The sequence below is a fragment of the Mauremys mutica genome, chromosome 1 (genome assembly GCF_020497125.1).
Source record: "Mauremys mutica isolate MM-2020 ecotype Southern chromosome 1, ASM2049712v1, whole genome shotgun sequence".
Classification (NCBI taxonomy): Eukaryota; Metazoa; Chordata; order Testudines; family Geoemydidae; genus Mauremys; species Mauremys mutica.
In genome coordinates, this window is record NC_059072.1 from 249,927,197 (window position 1) to 249,939,094 (window position 11,898).

Consider the following 11,898-nt stretch of genomic DNA (forward strand, 5'->3'; position numbering starts at 1 on the left):
CAGGGGAAGGGCGGGGCGTGAGGCCGGGGGAGAAAAACGCGCCGCCCCATTGACTTCCATGGGGGCGTGGCCTGAGTGAGGGCAGCCCCGCCCCAGTCAACCTGCTCTCCCCCCCACCCCCTGTACTTACATCTCATCCCCAACACCCTCTGCTCCCCGTACGCCCTCCCCCACCCCACACCAACGCTCCCTGCCACCCCCACCCAACTCCCCCTGCAGGGCCCCCGCCCACGCACTCACCTGTAGGGTGACCAGACAGCAAATGTGAAAAATTGGGTTGGGGATGGGGGGGTAATAGGAGCCTATATGAGAAAAAGACCCAAAAATCAGGACTGTCTCTATAAAATAGGGACATCTGGGCACTCTACTCACCTGTCTCTTGCAATTCACGCCTCCCATGCCCTACGCACAGCTGCTTGCTTCCCCTGTGCACTTCTTGCCAACCAACAACCCTCACACCATTCCCTCCATTTATGCCCTCATGTGGACATTCATTTCTTTCATACTGCACCTAGGGTTGCCTGGCATTCAGTTTTCAACTGGAACCCCTGGTCGAAAAGGGACCCTGGCGGCTCCAGTCGGCACTGCTGACCAGGCCATTAAAAGTCCGGTCAGCGGCGCAGAAGGGGCCTGAGGCTAAGGCAGGCTCCCTGCTTATCCTGGCTCCTGGAAGCAGCTGCTAGGTCCTTGTGGCCCTAAGACATGGGCAACCAGGGAGGTGCCATGCGCTGCTCCCGCCCTGAGGGCTGGCTCCACAGCTCCCATTGGCCAGGAACCACAACCAATGGGAGTTGCAGGGGTGGCGCCTGCGGTTGCAAAGGCAGCACGTGGAGCTTCCCTGGCCACTCATCTGCCAAAGGTCCACAGGGACCAGGCAGCCACTTCCTGGGTGCCACAGTAAGTGCTGCCAGGACCCTGCACCCCATACTCCCCAATACCTGCCCCAGCTCAGAGTTCCCTTCCGCAGCCAAACTCCCTCTTGGAACCCGTACCCCACACACTCCCACACACTCCAATGCCTTGCCCCAGGCCTGAGCCCCCCCCCCCTTCATTCCAAACCCCCAGCCCCACCCCAGAGCCCATACTCCCAGCTGGAGCCCTCACCCCACCACAGCCCAACCCCCACCACAGCCCAGAGCCCCCTCCTGCACCCTGAACCCCTCATTTCTGGTCCCACTAAGATCCCGCTTCCCCCGCCCAAAACCCATACCCCCCACACTCATGAACCCCCTGCCCCAGCCTGGAGCCCTCTCCCACATCCCAAATCCCTCATCCCTGGTCCCACTCCAGAGCCCACAGCCCCAAGCAGAGCCCTCACCCCACACCCACACCCTAACCCCCTGTCCCAGCCCAGTGAAATTGAGTGAGAGTGCGGGAGAGCGAGCGACAGAGGGAGGGGGAATGAAGCGAGAATACCAAAGCAGCCCACCACTGTAGCATTTAATTTCAGAAAGGGGAATTACACAAAAATTAGGAAGTTAGTTAAACAGAAGTTAAAGGGTACAGTGTCAAAAGTTAAATCTCTGCAAGCTGCTTGAAAACTTTTTAAAGACACTATAAGAGATGCTCAATTTAAGTATATACCCCCAAATTAAAAAACATAGTAAGAGGACTAAAAAAGTGCCACCATGGCTAACCAACAAAGTAAAAAAAGCAATTAAAGGCAAAAAGGCATCCTTTAAAAGGTGGAAGTTAAATCCAATTGAGGAAAATAGAAAGGAGCATAAATTCTGGCAAGTGAAGTGTAAAAGGATCATTAGGAAGGCCAAAAAAGAATTAGAACAGCTAGCCAAAGACCAAAAAAGTAACAGCAAAAAAAAAGTGTAAGTACATCAGAACCAGGAAGCCTGCTAAACAACCAATGGAGCCACTGGACAATCCAGATGCTAAAGGAGCACTCAAGGGTGATAAGGCCATTGAAGAGAAACTATATGGAATTCTTTGCATTGGTCCTCATGGCTGAGCATGTGAAGGAGATTCCCAAACCTGAGCCACTCTTTAGGTGACAAATCTGAGGAACTGTCTCAGATTGAGGTGTCATTAGATGAGGTTTTGGAACAAATTAATAAACTAAACAGTAATAAATCACCAGAACCAGATGGGATTCACCCAAGAGTTCTGAAGGAACTCAAATGTGAAATTGCAGAGCTACTAACTGTGGTATGTAATCTATCATTTAAATCAGCTTCTGTACTGGATGACTAGAGGATAGCTAATGTGACAATGTTTTTTTTAAAGGCTCCAGAGGCGATCCTGGCAATTGCAGGCCAGTAAGTCTAACTTCAGTACTGGGCAAATTGGTTGAAACTATAGTAAAGAACAGAATTATCAGACACATAGATGAACATGATTTCTTGGGGAAGAGTCAACATGGTTTTTGTAAAGGGAAATCATGCCTCACCAATCTACTAGAATTCTCTGAGGGGGGTCAACAAGCATGTGGATCCGTGTGATCCAGAGGATAGAGTGTACTTAGATTTTCAGAAAGCCTTTGACAAGATCCCTCACCAAAAGGTCTTAAGCAAAGTAAACTGTCATGGGATAAGTGGTAAGGTCCTCTCATGGATCAGTAACTGGTTAAAAGACAGGAAACAAAGGGTAGGAGGAATAAATGGCCAGTTTTCAGAATGAAGAGAGGTAAATAGTGGTGTCCCCCAGAGATCACCCACAAAATCTCATGCTCCAATACGTCTGTTAGTCTATAAGGTGCCACAAGACTCTTTGCTGCCTTTACATATAAAATCTAAATTAGCTGTCACCACTCAAGATAGAGATCTTGGAGTCATAGTGGACAGTTCTCTGAAAATATTCACTCAATGTGCAGCAGCAGTCAAAAAGGTGAACAGAATGTTAGGAATCATTAGGGAAAGGATAGATAATAAGACAGAAAATATCATATTGCTTCTGTATAAATCCATGGTACGCCCATATCTTGAATACTGTGTGCAGATGTGGTCGCCCCATCTCAAAAAAGATATATTAGAATTGGAAATGGTACAGAAAAGGGCAACAAAAATGATCAGGGGTATGGAACAGCTTCCATATGTGGAGTGATTAATCAGACTGGGACTTTTCAGCTTGGAAGAGAGACGACTAAGGGGGGATATGATTGAGGTCTATAAAATCATGACTGGTGTGGAAAAAGTAAATAAGGAAATGTTATTTATTCCTTCTCATAACACAAGAACTAGGGGTCACCAAATGAAATGGGCAGCAGGTTTAAAACAAACAGAAGGAGGTATTTCTTCACACACTGCACAGTCAACCGGTGAAACTCTTTGTCAGAGGATGTTTTGAAGGAGGCCAAGAGTGTAACAGGGTTCAAAAAAGAACTAGATAAATTCATGGAGGATAGGTCCATCAATGACTATTAGCCAGGATGAGCCTCTGTTTGCCTGAAGCTGAGAATGAGCGATGGGGTGGATCACTTGATGATTACCTGTTCTGTTCATTCCGTCTGGAGCACCTGGCATTGGCCACTGTCGGAATACAGGATACTAGGCTAGCTGGACCTTTGGTCTGACACAGTATGGCTGTTCTTATGTTCTTATTTAAGTCAATGCAATGGCGTGAAATACAAGTGACATTATGGGAGCTCAATACAGGCGGAAAGGTCCACTTTCAGAATCAGGGCCTAATTTAAGACAAGATATAACAATTAATTATTATTATTTGATTTATTATTATTTATTTATGTATTTATTATTTTATTTGTACTTCAAAAGTCCCAGCCATGGACAAGAACTCCAGTGTGCTAGGCACTGTACAAACACAATAAAAAAGACAGTTCCTTCCCCCAAAGAACTCAAGAGACAACAGGTGAACACGGACAAAGGGAACACAAGGAAACAACAAGAAAGACAAGTGGATATAACAGACAATTGGGGAATGGGGAAGGGTGATAAAATTGTGTGGTTACATAGATTGTGCACAATTAATTTGTGTTGAGTCATTCAAAGTCCAAGTTCAATTTCTTTTTAGGGTATTTAGTACTGATATATATATGCATAGTTTATTTCCCTTTGCTTTTTCTTAATTTTGTAAAATGCATTAAGTACTTGTGGCATTATAATCATATATTGTAATGGCATCATGGTTAATTTACAAACGTAATTACACCTCTACCCCGATATAACGCTGTCCTCGGGAGCCAAAAAATCTTACTGTGTTATAGGTGAAACTGCGTTATATCAAACTTGCTTTGATCTGCCGGAGCGCGCAGCTCTCCCCCCCACCGAGTGCTGCTTTACTGCGTTATATCCGAATTCGTGTTATATCGGGTTGTGTCATATCGGGGTAGAGGTGTATTTTTAATTCTCTATTTTGTTTTTAAATGGATAAGTAGATTACTAACTCAAAGCAATGCACAATTATTTTACTTTACAGTAGCCAAACCTCTTTGGTTATTGCAGATCATCAAATGTTAATAGTCAGAGCTATCATTTTTATCAGCCAAATCCTCATCCTGTTTACTTCAATAACAAACCTCCTGTGTGTAGCTATATAAATTTTTTGTTTATTGATGCCTGACTAAACTATTTTACTATAATTAGTTTTTGTTGGTTGTACCCTGTGACACTATGTTCCATATTCTTCATAGAGATATTACTGTAATATGATTATGGCATAACTATAATGTATTTTATGCAAAATAGGTCATGAGAGATATCATTGAAAAGGTTATTATTTACTGAATATGATTATCCTATTTGTATGCATATATCATTTTGGTATCTGAAGTTAGGAATACTGTCTATGCATCTATTACAAATGTATTTACACCTGGGGAATGCCCACTAGGCAGAATGCAGTCAGTCTAGATAGTTGGCTGGGAAGGGCCATTAGAGAAAACAATAGGCCTTAGAAGTTTATTTCCCAACCTGGGAGCCTTCCTGAGGATGCTACAAACAGCCTCAGAGTCATGACTGCTATGACACTACAGGGGCATGTGACCAGATCACTTGGTACTAGACTCCATCTTGGAATACCAGTGTTTTTCCACTGAGAGGCATGGGAACCAAGCTTGGAGAAAAGGGGTTCCCATCATATGCAAAAGCTATTTAAGGCAGGAGAGTTACATCATCGTGGTTCTTCACTGACTCCCCGCCCAAAGAGACTCCCGGAAACACCTGAGGAACAAGGACTGAACTGAGGGGAAGGGCTGGACCCAGGCTAGAGGGATTTCTAGGCCAGGTTAGAGGGTTTTCTAGGGTTTTAAGATGCAAGCAAGTGCAGCTTGCCCTTTAAGAGCCTGCAGCCAGCTTAAATCATCATTTAGGGTGAGAATTTGCTACTCATATCCAGTCTCTTTACTAATTAATTTTCGTTTGTATTTTTGTTTATTTGTTAGGTAACCTGCTTTGATCTGTTTGGTATCCCTTATAATCACTTAAGATCTATCTTTTGTAGTTAATCAATTCATTTTTGCTTTATCACAAACCAGTGCATGGAAGTTATAACTTGGGGTAAAAAGCTGTTGTATATTTCCTCTCCAGATTGCGGGATGGGGGCAATTTTATGAGCTTATGCTGTACAGTTCCCTGTGCAGCACAAGACGGTATAATTTTGGCTTTACACTCCAGAGGAGGGTGCATGCCTAGGTGGCTGGGAAGTTCCTTAGCTGAAGCCTTCCCACGCAGAGCTGATCACATCATCTGTATGTTTCTGCAGCTGGGTTCTGTCCCTGCCTGTATGTGTGCTAGTGAAGGTGCAGACTGGAGTCTGGAAGAGGGCTTGGTAGGCTGGTCACAACAGTACAATGTAAAGGGAACCTAAGCTGGTAGGTTAGGCGGGCTCAGGGGTACCCCAGTTCTAGGTGGCACCCATCACATACCCATTTTTAGTATTTTCCATATTGATATATATGGTGTAGGGACCACCCTTCCTGACAGTCACACTAAAAGCTAATTACACCTGCCTACTGAGTGTGTCAACTCCACTTCTGGATTAACCAGAAAAGACTGCTTGAAAATGACGTGAGGTACAGCCCCTGTCAGAACTAAACTTAAAATAGGCAGAACATTTCACTGTTTTGACTGTCAGCCTGGCCAGAATACAATTATACTAAATAGCAATATTTAACATTGTTGTATAAACTGAAAAATAACTCTTCACCACACCGTTATTATTTTTGTAGGTTTTGCTATGCAAGTAGGCATAGCAGTGGCTGTATTATTGCTCTCTATGGACTACTTAATACATTATGATGAAGTATTCCTGTATATGTTCTTCCCCGTTGTGCATTGTACCTTTGTGCTTAAGATGTTCATTCACTACATATATTAGGTCTGAGAGTTCAGCTTGAGTCCACTTTATTTCCCAAATGTTAGAAGACAGAAAACTGTATTCACCCCCTATCTGTACATTTTTGGAGCATGTTTGTGTGACATACTAGTTCTTCCACAGCTAGAGAAGATAAGTTCCTTTTCAGAAACATGCCTTTACTTTCTCCATAACCGAATATCCATTTTTCATATCAGGACCTCTATCCCCACATCCCCAACTAGTTGAGATCTAGCCAGGAAACTCCTCTCCCATTTAGCAATTTGGAAAGGGAAAGGGGGTTGAGATCATAGGCGCTGACTCCGTGGGTGCTCCGGGGCTGGAGCACCCATGGGGAAAAATTAGTGAGTGCTCTGCACGCACCAGCAGCCAAGCTCCCCACCCCGCCCCCTGCCACCTGACCTCACCTCCTCCTGCACCTCCTCCCCTGAGTGCACCGCATCCCAGCTCCTCTGCCTACCTCCCAGCTCTTGCCACTGCCAAACAGCTGTAGCAAGCTCCGGGAGGGAGTGGGGAGGAGCGGGAACATGTCACGCTCAGGGGAGGTGGTGGGGTCAGGGCGGGAATTTGGGGAAGGAGTTGAATGGGGCGGGAGGGGGCGGAGTTGGGGCAGGAACTTTGGGGAAGGGGTTGGAATGGGGGCTGGAGGGGGCAGAGCAGGGATGGAGTCGGGGCGGGACCAGGGCCACAGGCGGATTGAGCACCCACTGGCGCCATTAGAAGTCGGCACCTATGGTTGAGATCGATATGTTGAAAAGCCCTGCTGCAATGCACTATTGTCATTTGCATATGCAACAATATCAAACACATAAAGATATAATTTGTGATTCAAGAGAAGTATTGATATAAATGGTAATATAAATTGAAAGGAACTAATGGGTCTACACTATTCTTTTCTTTTTTTTTAATATATTAAAATACTCTGAAGTTTAAACTTTTTTACACTAGGAACTGAAGGTACTTTGACAAATGCATGGAAAGATTGGTTTGATTTCACTTAGTGTGTAGGTAGGAGAAATACAAACAGTGACTTAAAAGAATATGGTATCTATCTTAAGGTTTGATAAAACACGGCAAACTTATTTAAAATGGTTACAAATACAGTGAAAGATATTTGATTTTTTTTTCTGAGTAGTTTATAAGTAACAACTACTTAATAAGTAAATGGTATGTGTCATTTCTTAGACCCTGATTCTGCAAACATTTATGCACATGCTTCATTTTGCTACTATAATTCCACTGATTTAAATGAGACTACTCACAGTAATAAAGTTAACCACATGCATAAGTGTTAAAATTAGGATCTTAAAATGGTACATGGATGCAACTGCAAAGAAGGAATTACTTCTAATATTTGAGAAGTGCCTATCTCATTTATTATTGTTTATATAATACCAAAGATGAGCATGGTGTTTACAATATAAAGATGGATTCGTTGACCTAAGGCAGGGGTCCCCAACCCCCGGTCCGCGGCCAGGTACCGGTCCGCGGCCTCTTACAAACCGGGCCGCGAACCGACCCAGTGGACCTCCCGCAGGCGTGCCTGCGGGAGGTCTACCCGAGCTGCGGGACAAGCGCTCCCTCCGCAGTCATGCCTGCGGGAGGTCCGCTGCTCCCGGGGCTCCGGTGGACCTCCCGCAGGCATGACTGCGGACGGTTTGCTGGTCGCGCGGCTCAGCGGGACCGCCCGCCGGCACGCCAGCGGGGGGTCCACCGGCACCAGTGGCGCTCCCGCAGGCATGCCTGCGGGCGGTCCAGCTGAGCTGCGCGACCAGTGAACCGTCCGCAGTCATGCCTGCGGCAGCTCAGGTCTACCCGAGCCGCGGGACGAGCGCTCCCTCCGCAGGCATGACCGGTCCCTGGTCCTGAAAAGGTTGGGGACCCCTGACCTAAGGGACATACACAAGATTTCCATTCAGCTACAGTGGTATCATAGGCTGCTAGAAAGTTTTAGAAATGACTGGATGAATCCATAATGGTCAGACACCAGTAACCAGTAAAACTAGGCCCTGGGATAATTATTATCTTGTCTAGATGTTAGCACTGTAGCATGAGAATTGGTCTTTTACTCTTTTTCTTGTGTTATGTACACCACTGCCCTCTGCTGGATACAGTGTGTCAGACCTGTTCAATGGTTTGTACAGCAGAACCTCAAAGCAAGCACAGAAACAGTTTCTTTACTTTGTTAAATCTTTTTTTAAACTTGTTTTTACTAGTTTACATTTAACTCAGTACTGTTCAGCACAGTATTTGCTTTTTTTTTGGCCTCTGCAGTTCGCGTACTTCTAGTTGCAAGTGAGCTACGTGGTTGACCGGTCAGTTCGAAACTCTGTTGTTCATAACTCTGAGGTTCTACTGTAAATGACAACAGAGACAGAGTATCTTATATGCAGTGTAGTTTACTCCTGGGAGAATTCTGCACTAAAAAATTAAAAATTCTTTGCACAATATTTTATTTGTCAAATAATACAATAGAATCACACCAGTTTCAATTATGTTGATAATTTATTTCAAAATACCTATCAGCAAGTACCGTATATACCCATTCATAAGCCAATTTTTTTAAGTAAAAAAGGGAAGCATCAGAGAAGGGGGTCGGCTTATGAAGGGGTATAGAGAGGGAGAGGTGGGACACAGCCCCTCCCCCCAACAGAGGGGGCAAGGAGAGGCAGCACAGCCAGCAGAGCCAGAAGGAAAGAGGCAAGGCCAGAATCTCTCTGCTGCTCTCCCCCCAGCCTCCAAAGCAGCTGCAGCCGGAGTACGCTGTGGCCATGCCGCCTGGCCCCACCCACCGGAGCAAGCTGTGGCCGTGCCACCCAGTCTGGCCCGCCGCGCTGCCCAGCCTGCTGGAGCAGCTCTGGCCAGGACAGAGACATCATCACCTGGCCCACCCCAGCGAAGGTGGGAAGGGATGAGATGGGGAGAGTGTGGGGGTCCCGGGCTAGGGGTGGGGTCATGTGCAGGTTGGTCACAGGGGTTACTCCCCTGACCCCCAGCTTCTCTCCCTCCCCCCAAATTTCCCCACCAGTTGCTGCCCCGGCCTGTCAGGGTAAGCGGCTGGCAGGCCAGGACATTTTGTTTACTTAGGTTTACCTCCGTGCCTGCCGACGCTCGAAGTAAACAAACTGTCCTGGCCCGCCAGCAGCTTATTCTGATGGCCCAGGAGCCAAAGTTTGCCGACCCCTGAATTATAGGGTCAGCTTATGAATGAGTCATAAAAAATTTCCATTTTTACTTATCCATCTTGGGGGGGGTCGGCTTATAAATGAACTGCCTTATGATCGAGCATATACAGTATGTCTGTAACAATACAGGAAACAAAAAAATTCAGGAAATGTTTTTTGACAAATAGATTACTTATTAGGCATAGGAATACAGAATTCTGAGTAATAATTAATTTAAACTACAGTACAGTAACGTATTTCCCATATCCCTCAGAAGTAGTGCAAAGGCTTGGGGGAGTTGGGAGTAATAGAGGAACTGAGGGAGGGGAAAGTAAGTGCTGGGAAGCAGCCTGGGTGTGAACCTGGAGGGTTGTTGGGTATGGAACAGGTTTGTTTGGGGGTGGGAAGGGATATTGAGAGAGTTGAGGAGCCTCCCCCATACAGACCCTGGCTGACCCCTACCCCTCCCATTCAGTCAGGCACATCTGGCTCCGTCCCCATGTGTCCCTACACCTCCACTCAGCTGCCCTGTCCCCATGAGTTCCTGCGCCCCCATTCAGCCATCCCCCATGGTTCTCCCCATCCCTACATGACCCTGTACCCCCACTCAGCCACTTCTGCCCCCATGGCCCTGCACCCCTTACCCCCACATCTGCATATGGCCCTGCACCCCCACTCCCATTCAGCCTCTGGCCCAGTCTGTCCCCCGAACTAGCCCTTCTGAACCCCAGTCTATGTGACCTCCCAGTAGCCCTGTGTGCCCTGCTCTTCCCCCCATCCCCACAATATCCCGTGCCTCACCTGACCCCAGGGGCAGGGTGCTGTGAGGAATGTAGCTTTTCCTCTTCCCTACTGGCTGCTATGACTGGTCCAACAAAAGATATTACCTCACCCACATTGTCTCAGAGAGAATTTTCACATTTATAGAATGCTTTTGTAAAAGGGAAGGTGTGAGTTGTACTTATTTAATTTAATGAATTAGAGAAATACCTATTGCTGTGGTACCTATGTAGTTTGTAATATGACTTTAAATTCAAATTAAATAGTTACCCAAGGTGAATGGTAGGCTAGCATTTATCACACAGTGTCCCTCCATCCTGTCTCAGAATATGTCTTTTCAGCTTGATTTTACAAGGTGCTGAGCAGTCTGGCCCTAATCCTGTAAAGCATGTGCCTAATGCCATTGACTTCAATGGAATGACTCTGAAAAGGATCAAGGAGTTATAATGGATCACAAATTGAATATGAGCCAACAATGTGATGCAGTTGCCAAAAAGGCTAAGATAATTCTGGGGTGTGTATAAGACATGTGAGGTAACTGTCCTGCTCTGCTCTGCTCTGCACTGGTGAGGCCTCAGCTAGAGTACTGAGTCCAGTTCTGGGTTCCACACTTTAAGAAAAATATGGCCAAAATGGAAAGTATAGAGGAGAGTAACAAAAATGATCAACGGTTTAGAAAACCTGACCTATGAGGTGGTGATAAAAAAACTGGGCATGTTTAGTTTTGAAAAAAGAAGACCGAGAGAAGATGTGATATCAATCTTCAGATATGCTAAAGGCTATTATAAAAGGTTTGGTGATCAACTGTTGTCCATGTCCACTGAAAGTAGGACAAGAAGGAATTAATGTGATGTGCAGCAAGGGAGATTTAGGTTAGTGTACTGACAAACCAGCCAACCTGGGGATGATCCATAACAATTTAACAAAAGGCATTGAAATGTAATCAACTTGTGTGAATTTCGAAGAGATATACTAGACTAGCAATCGTCAACTCATTTATTTGTAGTAATAGAAATCAAGGGTAGATGCTAAGGGCTGGGCTACACTAGTGGGGGGAGGTTCAAACTGAGATACGTAACTTCAGCTACACTATTCGCGTAGCTGAAGTTGAGGTATCTTCGACTTACCTGGCTGTCCTCATGGTGGCGAGTCGACTGCCGCAGCTCCCCCGTCAACTCCGCTTACTCCTCCTGTAGAAGTGGAGTACGGGCGTCGATTAGCAGATCGATTTATCGAGTCCAGACGAGACGTGATTAATTGATCCTTGATACATCGAACACTACCCGCCGATCTGGCGGGTAGTATAGATGTACCCTAAGTGTATTTGTCTGTTTACCTATATCTTGTTAGAAGTTTAACAATGTAACCAGATTAGCTTGTAGATGCTAATTCCCTTTCATGTCTTAATTGCCTTATATTAATACTATTATATTATGCATGCACATGGTTATGTTAACCTTAAGATCGAATATGTAAGATACTACAGGAAACTAATAATATTATCTATGTTGTCTTCAGCTTAACTATCTATGCTATAATGAAGTACTGACTGATTGCCTTATGTGAATGAATGCAACTAGTTTACCTGTGTGTGCATAGGAAATAGAAGATTCTCTTGAAAGCAACGGTCCACAGGCAATCTGCACTGCCTATTCCTCCTGGGGAGAAGATC